Below are 18831 nucleotides of genomic sequence, written 5' to 3' on the forward strand. Positions count from 1 at the left end.
GTCCTTATTGGTTACTCATTTTAAATACAGAAGTGTGTACATGTCCATCCTAAACTCCATAACTATCCCTTCCCCTGGAAACCATAAGTTCATCCTCTAAGTCTGTGAGTCTCTTTCTATGTTGTAGATAAGTTCATTTGTATCATTTCTTTTTAGATTCCACATACAAGGGATGTCATACAATATTTTTCTTACATACAAATTGGGAAGGGGACTCAGGCATTCAGTCCATAACACATAATATTCATTGGTGCATTTGGGAAACATTTATTGAGGACCTATTATGTACTAGGAACTGTGCTAAGTATTTGCCAAGAGAAAGACAAAAAGATCACCAGGTCTGTTCTTTGGGAGCAGCTAACAGTCCTATGAGGGTAACATCTAGGGATGTCGATGATTTTACAGAATAACCAAGACTGCCTGGCATGACACATGCCATGCTAGCAGATCTGAGCAGTTATTTACAGACTATTAAGACATTTTATCTTAGATTCAATGAGCAAGAGTGTTATTCTCAGGTAAAATACTTAGATTAGTCCAATGATGGGTGTAGCATAATCAGAAATATCTACGTGGCCTTTATTTCCAGTTCCGGACACAGAGCTCCTAAATCTTTTGGAATTTCCTGAGTGATAAGGATGCAAGGAATGTTCTTTGTTTTAATGAAGTACTCTTGATGGGCCCCTGCACAGCTTCAGTATGGGGGCGTGTTGCCAGAAAGACCAAATCTTGATTAGAAGTCTAGAAATTTCAGCCTCACTCCCCAGCCTCTGGGGAGGGAGAGGGGCTAAAGATTGAGTTACTAACCCATCAGGCCTACGTGATGAAAACTCCAGGAAAAAAAGCCCTAAACAACAGGGTTTGGAAAGCTTCTGGTTCAGTGAGCAAACACCTCGAGCTATAGGCAGGCATCTTTTGGACTCTTTCTGAGTTCTAGCTTTTATATTAAATTGATAATCGTAAGTGAAGTGTCTTAGGAGTTCTATGAGCCATTTTAGCAAAGTATCAAACTGACTAGGGGTTGGTGGGAACTCCCACCTTAAAGCCCGTCACTCAGAAGTACAGGTGCTCCAGGACTTGTGATAGACATCTGAAGTGAGGCAGCCTTGGGGAACTGAGCTCGCTGCATTGTGAGTGGTGGTGGTTTAGTTGCTAAGTCACATCCAATTCTTGTGATCCCCTGGATGATAGCCTGCCAGGCTCTTCTGTCCGTGGGATTGCCCAGGCAAGAATACTGGACTGGGTTGCCATTTCCTTCTCCAGGGATCTAACCCAGGTCTTCCGTGTGGTAGGCAGATACTTTACCAACTGAGCCACCAGGAATCAGACGCTAACTCCAGGTTGGTAGCATCAGAATTGACCTGTGGGTTCCCCAGCTGGTGCCTGGAGACTCGGAATGGGTCACTGGTGTTGGAAAACACGCCGGTGGCCTTCTTGAGAGAACAACATAAAGCTGTCCATCTTTAAACATGAAGAATGTCAGAAGATACAAACATTTCTGTCAAAAGTTGGCAGCCAACTCAGAAGCACATACAGTTTAATTTTTATGAATTGTGTAAAGATCAAAATAAGAGATGGGTGTTCAGACATTTTATGTTGTATAACCTTGCATCCAGATTCTTATAAAGGCCTCCTAACTCCTCTCCCTGCTTCCACTCTTGTTCTGCTCTAATCTCTCTGCACTGAGCAGCCCTGGATCTTTTTAAAACAATAAATCAGACCATGTCACTTACCTACAAATTCCTCATCAATGACTTGCAGTTGTTTTTAGATTAAAACTCAGATTTCCTATGGGCTGCAGTGACCTGCATGGTCTATCTCCTAACTCTACAAACTCGTATGATGATGACAATTGATAGACAGATAGCACTTTTTGAGTATCCATGATGCACTCTACACGCTTTCTCTCACTGAATCATTTCAACAGCTCTCCTAGCTGTTTCTCAAGCTCTCCTGCCCTCGAATTTACACACGCACTCTGCTCCTTTTTATTCCAAATACCCAGAGAACCCTTTCCCAATCTGGACCTTGGCATGTGCTGTGCCCTGGACCCTGGACGCTCTATTCCAGTTCTCATGAGTGGCCCCTGTGCACCCAGTCAGGAGTCTGTGCAAATGTCACTTCATCTTAGAGGCCGTTCTGATGGTGTAAGCAGCTCCTCTCGTTGTTTCCTGCTGATGAAGACTTATTAGGGCCTCCCGAGGTCATGTTTATTTCTTTTCTTGTGTTCATCTGCTTTCCCACCTAGAACATTTTGTAAGATCTTCATGGTGGTTTTCTCACTAGTTTTGCCCACTGCTCTATCACCAGCACCCAGTGCATTCAAGGAACAGAGGAGACGCTCAATATGTAATTTTTAAAATTTTTATTGGAGTATAGTTGATTAAGAAGAGGTGGCAAGAATACACAGAAGAACTATACAAAAAAGACCTTCACGACCCAGATAATCACGATGGTGTGATCACTCATCTAGGGCCAGACATCCTGAAATGCGAAGTCAAGTGGGCGTTAGGAAGCATCAGTATGATCAAAGCTAGTGGAGGTGATGGAATTCCAGTTAAACTATTTCAATCCTAAAAGATGATGCTGGAAAAGTGCTGCCCTCAATATGCCAGCAAATCTGGAAAATTCAGCAGTGGTCACAGGACTGGAATAGATCCGTTTTCATTCCAATCCCAAAGAAAGGCAATGCCAAGGAATGCTCAAACTACTGCACAATTGCACTCATCTCACACGCTAGTAAAGTAATGCTCAAAATTCTCCAAGCCAGGCTTCAACAGTACATGAACCGTGCACTTGCAGATATTCAAGCTGGATTTCGAAAAGGCAGAGGAAACAGAGATCAAATTGCCAACATCCATTGGATCATCAAAAAAGCACAAGAGTTCCAGAAAAATCATCTACTTCTGATTTATTGACTATGCCAAAGCTTTTAACTGTGTGGATCACAACAAACTGTGGAAAATTCTTCAAGAGATGGGAATACCAGACTGCCTGACCTGCTTCTTGAGAAATCTATATGCAGGTCAGGAAGCAATAGTTAGAACTGGACATGGAGCAACAGACTGGTTATAAATCAGGAGAAGGCTGTATATTGTCACCCTGCTTATTTAACTTATATGCACAGTACATCATGAGAAACTCGGGGCTGGATTAAGGACAAGCTGGAATCAAGATTGCCGGGAGAAATATCAATAACCTCAGATACGCAGATGACACCACTCTTATGGCAGAAAGTGAAGAACTAAAGAGCCTCTTGATGAAAGTAAAAGGAGAGTGAAAAAATTGGCTTAAAGCTCAACATTCAGAAAATGAAGATCATGGCATTTGGTCCCATCACTTCATGGGAAATAGATGGGGAAACAGTGGAAACAGTGTCAGACTTTATTGTTTTGGGGCTCCAAAATCACTGCAGATGGTGATTGCAGCCATGAAATTAAAAGACGCTTACTCATTGGAAGAAAAGTTATGAGCAACCTAGATAGCATATTCAAAAGCAGAGACATTACTTTGCCAATAAAAGTCCATCTAGTCAAGGCTACGGTTTTTCCAGTGGTCATGTATGGATGTGAGAGTTGGACTGTGAAGAAAGCTGAGTGCTGAAGAATTGATGCTTTTGAACTGTGGTGTTGGAGAAGACTTGGACTGCAATGAGATCCAACCAGTCCATCCTAAGGAGATCAGTGCTGGGTGTTCATTGGAAGGATGAATGCTGAAGCTGAAAGATGGAAACAAAGAGTTGATTCATTGGAAAAGACCCTGATGCTGGGACGGATTGGGGGCAGGAGGAGAAGGGGATGACAGAGGATGAGATGGTTGGATGGCATCATTGACTCTAAGGACATGGGTTTGGGTGGACTCTGGGAGTTGGTGATGGTCAGGGAGGCCTGGTGTGCTGTGATTCCTTCCCCCAATCCCTCTCAGCATCAGGGTCTTTTCCAATGAATCAACTCTTCGCATGAGGTGGCCAATGTATTTGAGTTTCAGCTTCAGCATCAGTCCTTCCAATGAACACCTAGGACGGATCTCCTTTAGGATGGACTGGTTGGATCTCGTTGCAGTCCAAGGGACTCTCAAGAGTCTTCTCCAACACCACAGTTCAAAAGCATCAATTCTTTGGCGCTCAGCTTTCTTCACAGTCCAACTCTCACATCCATACATGACCACTGGAAAAACCATAGCCTTGACTAGACGGACCTTTGTTGGCAAAGTAATGTCTCTGCTTTTAAATATGCTATCTAGGTTGGTCATAACTTTCCTTCCAAGGAGTAAGCGTCTTTTAATTTCATGGCTACAGTCACCATCTGTAGTGATTTTTAGAGCCCCCAAAAATGAAGTCTGACACTGTTTCCACTGTTTCCCCATCTATTTCCCATGAAGTGGTGGGACCGGATGCTGTGATCTTCGTTTTCTGATGTTGAGCTTTAAGCCAACTTTTCACTCTCCTCTTTCACTTTCATCAAGAGGCTTTTTAGTTCCTCTTCACTTTCTGCCATAAGGGTGGTGTCATCTGCATATCTGAGGTTATTGATATTTCTCCTGGCAATCTTGATTTCAGCTTGTGCTTCTTCCAGCCCAGCGTTTCTCATGATGTACTCTGCATAGAAGTTAAATAAGCAGGGTGACAATATACAGCCTTGACGTACTCCTTTTCCTATTTGGAACCAGTATGTTGTTTCATGTCCGGTTCTAACTATTGCTTCCTGACCTGCATATAGGTTTCTCACGAGGGAGGTCAGGTGGTCTGGTATTCCCCTCTCTTACAGAATTTTCCACAGTTTATTTGATCTATACCGTCAAAGGCTTTGGCATAGTCAATAAAGCAGAAATAGATGTTTTTCTGGAACTCTCTTGCTTTTTCTATGATCCAGCGGATGTTGGCAATTTGATCTCTGGTTCCTCTGCCTTTTCTAAAACCAGCTTGAACATCTGGAATTTCATGGTTCACATATTGCTGAAGCCTGGCTTGGAGGATTTTGAGCATTACTTTGCTGGCTTCTGAAATGAGTGCAATTGTGCGGTAGTTTGAGCATTCTTTGGCATTGCCTTTCTTTGGGATTGGAATTAAAACTGATCTTTTCCAGTCCTGTGGCCACTGCTGTTTTCCAAATTTGCTGGCATATTGAGTGCAGCACTTTCACAGCATCATCTTTCAGGATTTGAAATAGCTCAACTGGAATTCCATCACCTCCACTAGCTTTGTTCATAGTGATGTTTTCTAAGGCCCACTTGACGTCACATTCCAGGATGTCTGGCTCTAGGTGAGTGATCACACCATTGTGATTATCTGGGTCCTGAAGATCTTTTTTGTATAATTCTTCTGTGTATTCTTGCCACCTCTTCTTAATATCTTCTACTTCTCTTAGGTTCATACCATTTCTGTCCTTTATCGAGCCCATCTTTGCATGAAATGTTCCCTTGATATCTCTAATTTTCTTATATTCAGTAGTGTGTATATGTCAGTCTGGATCTCCCATTTATCCCTCCCCTATTCTCCTCTGGTAAGCTCAATATGTATTTGGTAAATGATGTCTTAAGAATATTAAGTAATACATTATAAAAATATCCTGAACATTTCTTTGTAAGTAGTGACCACCTAACCACGTTAATGTTCATAAATTAGCATGACTTGTTTTAGTATAGTCGCTCGATGGGCATGCGTTTGTTGCCTGAGTAAACATACAGAAAGCAGATCAGGGGAGCCTTGGGGAAATGCACCCCAGTGTTTCAGAGGTAACTGGATGGTCAGGCGGGCACTGCCGTGCATTTAGGAGCAGAGCTGTGGGATGGAGCAGTGACAGGCATCTGGGCTGCCAGGAATGAAGGCAGTGTTTGCTCTTTGGATGGGGGTGGTTTGGTGTGGGCGGGCCTTGGGGAGGATGGAGTGGGGATGGAGGGGTGAGGAGAGGCAGGAGACGAGGTTGCAGGTTAGACCACAGACAGTGGAGAGAAGTGCTAAGTACCATGCTGAAGAGGCCGGGCTTTGCACTGGAAGCTGTGGTTGGCTGTGGAAGTGGGAAGAGCTTAGGAACTGGGAATGGTAGATTCATGCCATGTAGGAGAGAGGACACGGACTGCAGAGAGCAGAGCCTGCAGGCAAGACGTGAGGCCCACGGTGCAGTAGGAATGGAGAGGCTCTGGGCACTGAGTTCGTGCTCTACGTGTTTGCTCAGGAAACAGCAGATGTTAAAAATACACATGATGAAATATACAACACATCATATGAACTGATTAAAGGAAATCTGGGTGCTGGGATAGGGTGGTATGTACTTCCTTAAGGCCAGTGTGATAGACAAGCATTGCGTGTCCTTGAATGAAGGATCGTAGATACAGTTTGTAAGTAGGGCACAGGCTTGAGAACCAGAAGGGTCTTCAGAGAAGGCCTGTGTCCGATTCTTCATTTTCACCTGTGCGGCCTTGCTGCTTTCACCAGGGCTTTCTTAGCATTCCCTGACTATGTCACATGTGCGCCACCTCCAGAGTTCTGCTCTTGATGGTTTCTTTCCCCTGTCCCTGCTGGCTGAGACCCTACTCATTTTTTTGGCCAAGATACAGAGTCACGTCTGATGCCTTCCTTACCCTCATTCAGGTAAAATCAGTAGCTCAGCTCTTTGTTTCTGTGTCATTTGCATTGAGGACTATTATGTGAATACTCACTGGGGCACTATGGCACTATCTGCGGTGAGTGGGTAGTCCAGGGTGGACTCTTTTTTTAAAATTGAGCTTTAGCTAATTTCTTACAATTTTGTGTTACTTTTAGATGCCCAGCATAGTGATTCAGTATTTTTCCAGATTATATTTCATTATAAGTTATTACAAGATAAGGGGTATAATTCCTCGTGCTATACAATCAACTGTTATTGTCTACCTATTTTATACATAACAGTTTGTATCTATTGCTCCCATGCTCCTAATTTGCCCCTGCCTTTCCCTTTCCCCTTTGGTAACCAGACATTTGTTTTCTATATTTGTGAGTCTGTTTTGCATATACATTCCTTTGTATTATTTTTTAGATTTCACATATAAATGATATCTACAGTATTTGTCTTTCTCTGACTTATTTCACTAAGGATAATATTCTCTAGGTCCATCCACATTGCTGAAAATGGCATTATATCATTCTTTTATATGGCCGAGTAATATTCCTACATATATATATTCTCTTTGTTTACAAAGTGTATATATATACATATGTATGTATGTGTGTATACATAGACACATATATATGTAGTCAATCCTAAGGGAAATAAACCCTGAATGCTCATTGTAAGGACTGATGCTGAAGCTGAATCTTCACTATTTTGACCACCTGATGTGAAGAGCCGACTCATTGGAAAAGATCCTGATGCTGGGAAAGGTTGAAGGCAAAAGGAGAAGAGGGCAACAGAGGATGAAACAGTTGGATGGCAGCACCGATTCAGCGAACATGAATTTGGGTGAACTCCAGGAGATGGTGAGGGACAGAGAGGCCTGGTTTGCTGCAGTCCGTGGGGTTGCAAAGAGTCAGACACAACTTATCGACTGAATAACAACAACAACAATAGAAAGCACATTTTCTTAACCCAGTCATCTGTTGATGGGTTCTTGGGTTGCTTCCATATCTTGGCTATTGTAAATAATGCTGCATGAATTTTCTGGAATTAGTGTTTTTATTTTTTCTGGATCTATACCCAGGAGTGAAATCGCTGGATCATGTGGTAGTTCTGTTTTTCACTTATTAAGGAACCTCTATGCTGTTCTCCATAGTGCCCGCACAGTGGTCTCTTACTAGCCAGGTAAGTTACTGAACCAGCCTGTGCTTTAGTTTCCTCATTTGTGAAATGGAGGTAATAATAGTATGAGTAATATTATCCACTTATAGGGATGTGGGAAGGATCTTATGAGTTAACATTTATGAAATGCAAGAACAACCCCTGGCACATGGTAAGACCTTGAGTGTGCTAGCTAAATCCCTGCTTGACTGGGTCTGTGAAAGCAGGAGGTGTAGATCTTCCTTTCTTCTGTAACCCAGACCCTGGCCTGGTGGCTCCCTGTGATCCTCGCTGAGTGCTGCTGAGTGAATAGCCTGCCCAGGCGAGGAAGCAGGCTCCACGCCGTTAGGGGACATGTGCACGGCCCCCGGCGTGTCACACGGGCCTTGAGAGCTCTTAGGCTGGTATTGACCTGGTCACTCGTGCATGTGAAGTAGGTGGTAAGCTCTTCTCTGTGTACCTGGAGCAAACAAGGCTCAGTGCATTTAAATTCAACTTTTCAGATTGCCTTTTATGATATCTATAGAGCAGCATTTGCAGTTACAGAACACGTAAAAAAAAAAAGTGAATGTAAGTGTAAACTTCTGATATTCTGTGATTTAGGGAATGACGGGTGTTATTTTTTCTCAAGTTTTATGTAATGTGAATGCATGCTCTGGAATAATGTGAACAAAAGTTGTAAATAAGCCTGAAGAGTATTTATTTCTAGGATAAGGTGTGATGGCAGTGTGTACCTTATCTTTCAAATGCTGGCAAAATGTGTGGTATTTCTAACAGTGCAAGTGTGAGATATTTCCTCACAGTATTTATTGGCCTGAGATGGTGTGAAACAGACCCATACTCATATTTGGAGCCCCGATTTAGAATCTTCAGTCCTCAAAGATGCTGCTGGGAGCAGGAGGGAGGTCAAGGAAGGGTTTGACTTCTTACACTCACAGTTAAGACTGTTTTGTCCTCCACCTGGAGGTGTCCACCCTGCCCTGGCTCCGGGTCCGGTTCTGATTTGAGGGGAAGTTAAGGAACCCAGGTCCATTGCAAGCTAGCTCTGCCTTTGGACTCACTCCGATCTGGGTTCTGATTCCAGGTAAGGAAACCAACTTGCTGATTGCCCTATGTCAGGCTTCTACATGTTTTATCCGGTTTACTCTTCATAAAAAACATCACGTGTGATGAAACAGGTGCCTAGAGCGGTTAAGTGACTCGACTTAACCAGGATTCAAAACCTGGTTCATGGTGGAAACAACCCAAATGCCCATCCACTGGTGAGTGGATAAACAAAACATGGTATATCCTTGCAATGTGATGGTAGTCAGTCATTTAAATAAATGAAGTACTGATCCATGTTATGTATTAGTCAGGATTCTCCAAAGAAACGGAACCAATAGGATATGTATAAAATATACATTATATAATTAAATATATTAATATTCGTATACCTATGTACCTACATATCATCTACCAGTAGGAAATATATAAAATATATTAATATATCAATATATACTTAGGTCAGACAGAGAAGGAGAAATATTGTATGGCATCCCTTATATGCAGGATCTAAAAAGAAGTGATAGAAATGAACTTACTTACAAAACAGAAACAGACGCACAGACTTAGAGAATGAGCTTACGGCTGCCAAGGGGAAGGGATAGTTAGTGACTTTGAAAAGGTTGTGTACACACGGCTGTATTTAAAATGAATAACCAACAAGGATCTATGGTATAGCGCATGGAACTCTGGTCAATATTATATGCTACCCTGGATGGGAGGTGGGTTTGGGAGTGAATGGATACGTGTGTATGGATGGCTGAGTCCCTTCGGTGTTCATCTGAAACTACCACAACTTTATTAATTGGCTATACCCCAATCCAAAATAAAAAGTTTGGGGAAAATATATAAATATATAAAATAGATTAATATGTTATATATTCATGCTATGTTATCCCTACAAAATGGGGAAATAACTCACACGGTGATGGAGGTTAACAAGACCCAAGATCTGCAACCTGCAAGCCGATGCTCAGTGGAACCAAAATGGTGTGGTTTTAAGTCCAAGTCCAAAGGCAGGAGAACTTGGACGATCAGTGGTGTAAGTTCCAGTCTAAGTCCAAGTTCAAAGACCAGCCTCCCTGCTTGACATCAGTCAGGCAGAGAGAGAGAGAGAGAGAGGGCAAATTTCCCTTGCTCAGCCTTTTTGTTCTATTCAGCTCTTCAGTGGATTGGATAAGGCTCACCCATACTCTGCAGGGAAAGGGGCATGACTCAGTTCAGCAATTCAAATGTTCATCTCATCCAGAAACACTTTCACAGACACGCCCAGAAATAATGTTTCACCAAATATCTGGACCTCTTATAGCCCAGTCAAGTTGACACACGAAATTAACCATCACGGACTACTCCACAGATGAACCTTGAAACCATTATGCTAAGTGAAAGAAGCCAGACACAAAAGGTTACCTGTTGTGTGATTCCATTTAAATGAAATGTCCAGAGCAGGCAAATCCAGAGAAAGAAGAAGTGGATTAGTGGCAGCCCAGGAACTGGTGGGGAGGTGGAATGCCAGTGACTCATTCGTGGGTATGGCGTTTCTGTTTCGTGCTAAGTCACTTCAGTCATGTCTGACTCTGTGCAACCCCAGGGACTGTAGCCCGCCAGCCTCCTCTGTCCCTGGGATTCTCTAGGCAAGAACACTGGAGTGGGTTGCCATTTCCTACTCCGGGGGATCTTCCCGACCCAGGGATAGAACTCGTGTGTCTTACATCTCTCTGCACTGGCAGGCAGGTTCTTTACCTCTAGCGCCACATGGGAAGCCTAGGGTTTCTGCTCAGGGTGATGAAAATGTTCTGTAGCTAGACAGTAGTGATGGTTGCGTGGCACTGTTAATGTAACGAATACTATTGAATTGTACACTTTAAATCAGTTAAACTGATAAATTTTATCAGTTTATGGCAGGTGATGTGTATCCTGCCATAATTTTAAAAACCTGCACACCTTGTTTCTCTCATACAACAGTGCTTCTCCTGTGTCCCTGATTCACAGCGAGTTCTCTGTGGAAAAGCTGCTCAGCCTTCTAGTCCCCCCGCAGCACCGGCTGTACTCTTTAGTGCCAGCCCCCCCACGTCTCGCCCCTCCAGGCCTCGCCCCTCCCCGCAAGGGCTGGGTTGGAGCTTTGCCCTCCAACAGGGGCGGGGGTGGGCGGGCGCATGACGTCACTCATTCCGACTTCCTGCCTGCTCGTAGGCTGGCTGCTCCTCCTTCGCTCTGCGATCCCGCCCGAAACCTGCTCCCCTTCTAAGCGCTCATCTTCAGCCTGTCCTTGCAGGGCAGAGTTTCCGTGGCCGGTGCTGCCTGTCCCAGGGAACTGCTCAGGCTGACCCGATTCAGATGCTTCTTCTGCTCCCCTGCCCCTCGTCTCACGCCCTTTCCCGCACAGACGCTGCCTTCCCCTCCTACCGTACCCCTGACTGCCCGTACCTGTCAAAGTGTCCCCAGCGTGACGATCAATCCTGTGTGGAAACTGGGTGAAGCCTACTCATTCTGGGCTTTCTTGCCCTTTCCCAGCTGGACCCATCTTCCCAGAAAACACATGTCATCATACCCACTCCGCCCGTAATTACCCTTCCCAACATATGCGTCTAAGGCAAGACAGTGTAGAAGGGAAGAAGCCACATAATATAAAACAGAGAAAAACTGAACATGGTAGGAGATTTGAGCCCAGAAAGAAAGAAGAAGAAACCATCACAAGGTCAGAGGGAAAGTGGTAGGAGCCCCATAGGGTCTTCCGCCTCGTGAAATTGCACGGTGCAGCAGCCCCCACCCAAGGCCAGTCCTCTCCTGTGGGTGCCTAATGCCACTGAACCCTTTCTTCTTGCCGGCATGATCCACATGATCTTGCGTGGTCTCAAGTGTCTTGAAGCAGGATTTTGGTTCTCGCCCGGAGACTGAAGTCAGGCTATGGGAGTGCGAGTGCTGAATCCTAACTGCTGGACCACACCAGGTACCAGTGCCCAATGACAGGCTCTGGCCTTTCGACCTTGCAGAAATGAACTCCCACAAAGACGGAAAGTAGTAAAACACGTAAAGTGTTTGTTACGAAGAAAAAGAGCACAGTATGTGTGTATAGACGCAGGCAGACTCAGTGTCGCGCCCTCGTGGAAGTTTAAATCACTTACATGGGGCGTTTCTTCCAGATTTCCTTGGGCCGATCATCTTCCCTTGTCTGGTTCCGAGTTTGTACTTGGCTGACCTCAGGATCCTCTTACGTGTGCGTTCCCATCTCTCAGCCAAGGTGGATTCCAGCAAAGAGGCTTATGGGGTTGGCATCATTCACTATTTGACCTCCAAGGAGTTTTTCTGTGTGTGTGTAGTTGGAATGATCTCCGTGACATCAAGAATGAGAAGTATCTTGTCTCTATTATTATTTGGCAGGGCTCAGCCCCTCCTGTTATCCTCCTGTTATCTTTCTCTTAGAGCGTCTATCCTTAGACGACAAACTCCAGCAGCTGAACCCGGAGCCTCTCTATCCCTGCCTCACACATTCCACCCCCTTGGCAGCCCGCTGTCACCGAGACACAGGGCCCAGCCTGCTCCTTCTCCGAATAAGCAGCCATGTTTCACTTCTGTGAATCTCCCAATGTCCCTGCCAGAGAGGGACGATGCCATTGGACACGTAAAGGGAAAAAGAGCCCTTTCCATCGTCCAGCTGCAAAGGCAACAGGCCACATCTGGGAGAGGCCTTGCAGCGGGGACAAAACCCCGAGCTCAGCCGGCTCCCCTGTGTGGGGGGTGGCTTAGAGCAACTCGGAGCCCTGTCAGTCCTCCTGGGGCAGGGAAAGGGGCCAGGGAAACAGGCCCGAAGCTTCAGTCTGAAAAAAAATCCATCTCCTGCTGATGGAGAGAAGCAAGTGATATCCATCTCTCAATCCTATCAGGTACTGCATGCAGTAAAGACAGAGGAAAAAGACACAGGCCCTGTCCTGAGTGAGGATTTTGCTCTGGGCGTGGTGTGGGGCAGGGCAGGGAGGCAAGACCCAGCGTGGCTGTGGGTGACCCCTGCTATGCTCCGTGTGTGCTGGTGTAAGAAGTGGATTCAGAGGAGGCCAGCACCCCAGGGGCTGAGAAAGCTTCCTGGAGAGGGGAAGCCACACTCTGAGGAATGAGGGGGTGCAAAGGGGAGAGACATTCTGGGTGAGGCCCCTGTGACACAGTCAGGGGCCAAGGAGGGGAAGCCCGGCTGAAGCTGAGCACAGGAATGGCAGCAGGAGGATGGAAGGGAGGTGGTAGGACGTGGGGAGAGCTTGACCAGTGCGACCCAAGCCTAGTCTCTGCATCTCCAAACGACCGTGAGAAAACCGTGTTGTTCACAAGCATCGCTGAAGACACTGGTTTGGAAACCTAACCCAGCAACCAGCACTGTCTGGACCCTCCTGAAACGACAGTTCTGGGTTCGAAACAGGAAGAGAGGAGACAGGGCACAACCTTGGAAGCCTGAGGGCACAACGTACACTGCTGCTGCTGCTGCTGCTAAGTCACTTCAGTCGTGTCCCACTCTGTGAGACCCCATAGACGGCAGCCCACCGGGCTCCCCTGTCCCTGGGATTCTCCAGGCAAGAACACTGGAGTGGGTTGCTATTTCCTTCTCCAATGCATGAAAGTGAAAAGTGAAAGGGAAGTCGCTCAGTCGTGTCCAACTCTTCATGACTCCATGGACTGCAGCCTACCAGGCTCCTCTGTCCATGGGATTTTCCAGGCAAGAGTACTGGAGTAGGGTGCCACTGCCTTCTCCAACAACGTACAGTAGTTAGAATCAAATGGGTCCAGAATGGCAGATAAGTCAGCTTCAACTAGACCTTGACCCTCAGTATATACTCGTTGTGACACATCGGCAAGCTAAATGTCTTGACACCAGAGGTGCCATGACAGTTCCAAGGCTGACCATCAAAGACCAAAAAGTAGGCAGTGGCCCAGTTTCTGGTCATATCCGTCCCTTCCCCAAAATAGTTGGAATAATTTTCCCACTCATGAACCTATGAAATTACCCAGCCTATATGGCACAGTGGTAAAGAATCCACCCGCAATGCAAGAGACCCAGGAGGAGTGAGTTCAATCCCTGGTCCAGGAAGATCCCATGGAGTAGGAAATAGCAGCCCACTGCAGTATTTTCCAGTATTCTCCAGGCTGCAGTCCATGGGGTCACACAGAGTCGGTCACGACTGAAGCAACTTAGCAGCAGTAGCAGCAGCCAGTATTCTTGCCTGGGAAATCCCATGGACAGAAGAGCCTGGTGGGCTACAACCCATGGGGTCGCAAAAGTCGGACACGACTTAATGACTAAACAACAATAACATGAAAACTAACCACACCACATTCTGAGGCTGCACTCGCCTTCTGCAACAGCCTCTGCAACACATTCTGTGGAGTGTGTTTCTCTCTGAATAAAACCACTCCTTACCTTTCACTTTGTCTCTCACTGAATTCTTTCTGCCACAAGATAGTAAGAACCTGAGCCTCACTGGGTCCTGAAAGCAGGTCCGTGACCTCAGTTGGAGGACCATGGGCTTGGTCTGGGTTCCTGTCTTGGTCTTGTGAGTTCGAGTCCCAATCTGAGGTAAACGGTTTCAACCTGAGATACTTGGGCATTATCCCACAGACTGTGTGGAGTCAGAAGAGCTGGTGAACAGGAAAAGGATTTCAAAGCCCAGGCAGAAAGGGGATTATGAAGGATGTGAGAGGGGCTTGTGGAAGGTTAATCCTAGCCTTCTCTGACGGAGGCCACCGAGGACTGAGAACCCTGGTGGGAGACGCTGAAGTCCTAGAGCTACCGGGATGGGAAGCCTTCCAGTAACCTCTCAGATCCTGTTTGAGGCTATCAGATCACGCTGGAAACCTTCCCTGAAAACTCTCTCGAGCTCTCAGGAGGTAGGGGCTGCCAATCCCTAGTTTCTCAAAGCGAAAGCAGAATGTGTGGGTAGGATGGGAGAGACCCTCTCCTCCCTTCTCAGTCATCACTGTCAGCCATTTTTCACTCCAGTGAAAATTTAGTAGGTATATTAAAATGCATCCAGGCACAATAAAACCTTGTTTGAAGTTTAAAATATAGCTTGTCAGATGAGTATTTAGTGGTGTGTTTTAATGTGCATAAGTGCAGACCAGAATTTCCTGTGTAGCCTAGGGTATACATTAGCGATTTCACGAGTGATCTACAGTCGCAGTGTCCATGGGCTGCTTGGGGGGCAGGACAGGGAGGAGAGGGGGCAAAAGAGCTTGAAACTTTGGGACCTTTTTTCTTTATTCCCCTAAGTAGGGCCTTGAATTCCCAGGTGACTTTATAATGGAGTTTCCTCGTACTTATTGATTATTTTATCTTATATTTTATTGAGAGAGAATTCCTATAACATAAAATTAGCCCTTTTATGGTGGGTAATACAACGGCATTTAGCACACGCACAGGGTTGTGCTCTCCGACATCATCTGTTCCTAGCTCTGTAATGTTTTCATTACCCAGAAGGAAGCCCTGCATCCATTAAGCAGTCACCCGTTCTCTCCTCCTCCTTTCAGCCCCTGGCAACCAACCACTCAACTGCTTTCTGTCTCCATGGATTTACCTATTCCAGACCCTTCTATTTTTAAAATTTCGTATTAATTTTTGGCTTTTCTTTCTGTCTTATGATTCATAGAAGTGTTCGTGTGTTTCTCTGGATCACAGGCTGTTTTGGAGGGATTCAGAGATTGCAGAATGGTAGCCAAGACATCAGGTTGTTGAAAGGAGAGGGACTGCAGGGAGGCTGCTACACAGGTAACGCTGTAGAAGCCAGTACAGGCAAGGCGGGAGACAGTCCTACCGTCCTACCAAACTTTTCCCAAGCGAGGCTATTAACCTTTTCGTATGACCAGTGACTAACCCCTTGGCAGTCTGATGAAGCTCTTGGACTTCCTCTCAGGATGGTGATTTGGATAAAATAGAGCATAGAGGATTACAAAGGAAGCTAATTATACTGAGACTGTTATAAAATATTAAAGTATTTGGTGATCATGTTTTATTTAATGCTTCTTTATTAACGTATTGAATAGGAGACCTAGTTGTGGGTCTAACCCACTCCAGTGTTCTTGAATGGAGAATCCGATGGATGGAGAAGCCTGGTAGGCTGCAGTCCATGGGGTCGCACAGAGTCGGACACGACTGAAGCGACTTAGCAGCAGCAGCAGCAGTGTGGGTCTAATAATACTGTAATCTTAAAGTAGGGAGAGGTGTAAATTATATTTGGAGATATCTGTAATACTATAAAGTGGTATGAAAATATATTGGTGGCGAAGTCACAGATATTTCTAATATTACTGTGATTTGTCACTTATATTCATAATGGAAAAGAACATGCATGGAAGCTAGGGGAAACAAAGTTATCATTTTTCCCCAACCAAGTTCATCCACTGATGTTGCTTAAGAATCCTTATTCTGGAGTCAACGGTTTCTAATATATTTTCAGCCAGGGATGTCTTTGAGAATCTAACAAAAGCTATCTGTATGCCATCTCACCCTCCTGCAAATGCATTTATTAGTACAAAATTTACATCATGTGCAAGTACATGTGCAAAAATTACATCATGTCTATGGACCTCCTGACACCCGTCCGTGGACCATTTCCAAGCCCGTGGACCCCAGGTTAAGATCGCCAGTTTTACATGCACCAACAGTTAAGGGCACTGTATGACTTAGCATTTCCTGGCTGTAGATAACAGAAAGTGCCTGGAGCCAGGCAGTTCTAGAGGATGGCTGTAGCAGAAGCTTCTAGACAGTCTTATCTGCATTCCACATCTAGAATAAGTAGGTTCCATCTGGGGCCAGGCTTTTGACCCTCAATCATCATTCCAATGTCTGAGTGTCCTCGGCTGGGTTAGGAGCCCATTCCTGCGCTAGAGGAGAACTGGATACCTTGATCAAATACCTCAGCAGGCTGTCTCTGATGAGGAAGAAGCATTTCTCAGAAGGAATTTGAGGCACACACACACGAAAAAAAAAAGAACAGAAAAAAAAAAATTGCTGTGGATATGAGGCAGAAAAAAGAGAAAATAATTTTTTAAGTTCCATGAAAACCATAGACAGGTACTATTTTATTATTATAAGATACTTTCTGGGAACATTTTAATATTTCTGCAATCAGGATATAACTCTCAATATAAACACACATTGAAAGCACCCCAACTCTCCTCCCCACGCCCAGACAAGTAAACTGCTGTTATATCAAATCCGTTTTGTGTCTTACAGCTGAGTCTTAGAACTGTGGCCTCACAGAGTCTTACAAGCTACATTTCCGGAAGCTTCAGAAAGTGCTTCCATTCCTATGCTCTTCATGATATTTTCTTTTAATCTCAGCTCTTCTAAAGCATACTTTATTTGTCTAGTTTGGCTCCTTTTTCATATCAGATGTTTACCATATGACTAAATGCCGAGATGAAGCCTGATTCAATTAAGCAGGTGTCCTCTGAAGAGCAGCTACGAGTCCAGCTCTTTTCTAGGCATTGTGAGCATCAGACAGGGAGAATAAAGCAGAGTCACCTGCTCTCTGAGAGCTTACAGCATAGGTGTGGAGGCTGCACACACACAGGAACCAGGTACAGCACTCATCTGGACTGCTAGCCTAAGTGATGCACACTTTGGTGTGCAGGTGCTCAGTCGTGTCCCCATGTTGCTCTGCGACCCCATGGACTAGAGCACACCAGGCCTCCCTGTCCTTCACCATCTCCTAGAGCTTACTCAAATTCAGGTCCATTGAGTTGGTGATGCCATCCAACCTTCTCATCCTCTGTCGTCCCCTTCTCCTCCTGCCTTCAGTCTTTCCCAGCATCAGGGTCTTTTCCAAGGAGTCAGCTCTTCGCATCAGGTGGCTGAAGTATTGGAGTTTCAGCTTCAGCATCAATCCTTCCAATGAACACTCAGAATTGATCTCTTTTAGGATGGACTGGTTTGATTGCTTAGCAGTCCAAGGGACTCTCAAGAGTCTTTTCCAGCACCACAGTTTGAAACCATCAATTCTTTGGCTCTCAGCCTTCTTTATGGTTAGGTGAGCCTTTACGAGCTGCTGCTGGGAGTCAGGAGTTGAGAGAGCGGGATACGGGTTGAGTAGCAAAGCACGACCCTGGGCATCCTGTCCTGGGTTTGTGCCTGTGTGCACACGGGGCTCTCTGGACTTCTCTCTGAAAGCAACAAGCCTTTGAGAAGTCACACTCCTTGTCTTGGTCATGATCCAAGAAACACAGAATCTTTGAGTAAGGAGGACCATGTGGCCCCTGGGCCCCTCACAGGCCCAACCCCCCATTTACCTCCCAGGTCTCTGCTTTAAGGTCACTTCCAGAAAGTTCCTCTCCACCCTCTCAATTTAGAGCTAAATTCTGTTATGAAACTTTCTCATAGTACCTTGTTCTTTTTCTTCAAAACACTTAAGATCATTTGTAATTACATGTTTATTTTTTTTTCTACTGGTCTGCAAGGTTTTCTAGGTAGGCAAAGGACTGTGTCTTTTTCGCTTGCCTCTCCATTCACAAAACTCAGTGCAGTGCCTGCACCTTTGAAGTGCTCAGGAAATACGTGCAGAGTAATTAGAGATTTAAGTATAGGCTACAAGCTTCCCTGGTGGCTCAGGTGATAAAGAATCCACCTGCAATGCAGGAGACCCAGGTTCAACCCCTTGGTGGGAAAGATCCCCCGAAGAAGGGAATGGCAACCTCCTCCAGTGTTCTTGCCTGGAGAATTCCATGGACACAGAAGGCTTCAATCCACAAGGTCACAAAGAATTGGACATGACTGAGTGATTTATACTTCAGAAACCATGTCAGTGTTTTCTGATAATGATGAGGTTCAGTTGAGGACAAGGGCACCGTTGACAAGAAACACCGTTTGATGTTAAAATTGTGCCAGACCAAAGGGACAGCTGGTATATGTGTCACTGATGCAGATCTTAAGGGTTATGAATCTGAGAGTTAAGGTAATTAAGAAACATTGCTTTCCGGTTTGGAATTGAAAACCTGTAGTGAGATACAACCTATATAAAGTGGAGAGGCTCCTGCTCTGTTGCATCTATGCCAACTG

At 45.2% G+C, this 18831-nt stretch overlaps 1 pseudogene; it reads right to left on the reverse strand.

Moving 5' to 3' along the window:
- Window positions 1–14387, reverse strand: part of LOC133240904 (uncharacterized) — a 45567-nt pseudogene extending 31180 nt beyond the window's left edge.
- Between the last annotated feature and the right edge of the window lie 4444 nt (window positions 14388–18831).

The sequence above is a fragment of the Bos javanicus genome, chromosome 29, assembly GCF_032452875.1.
Source record: "Bos javanicus breed banteng chromosome 29, ARS-OSU_banteng_1.0, whole genome shotgun sequence".
Classification (NCBI taxonomy): Eukaryota; Metazoa; Chordata; class Mammalia; order Artiodactyla; family Bovidae; genus Bos; species Bos javanicus.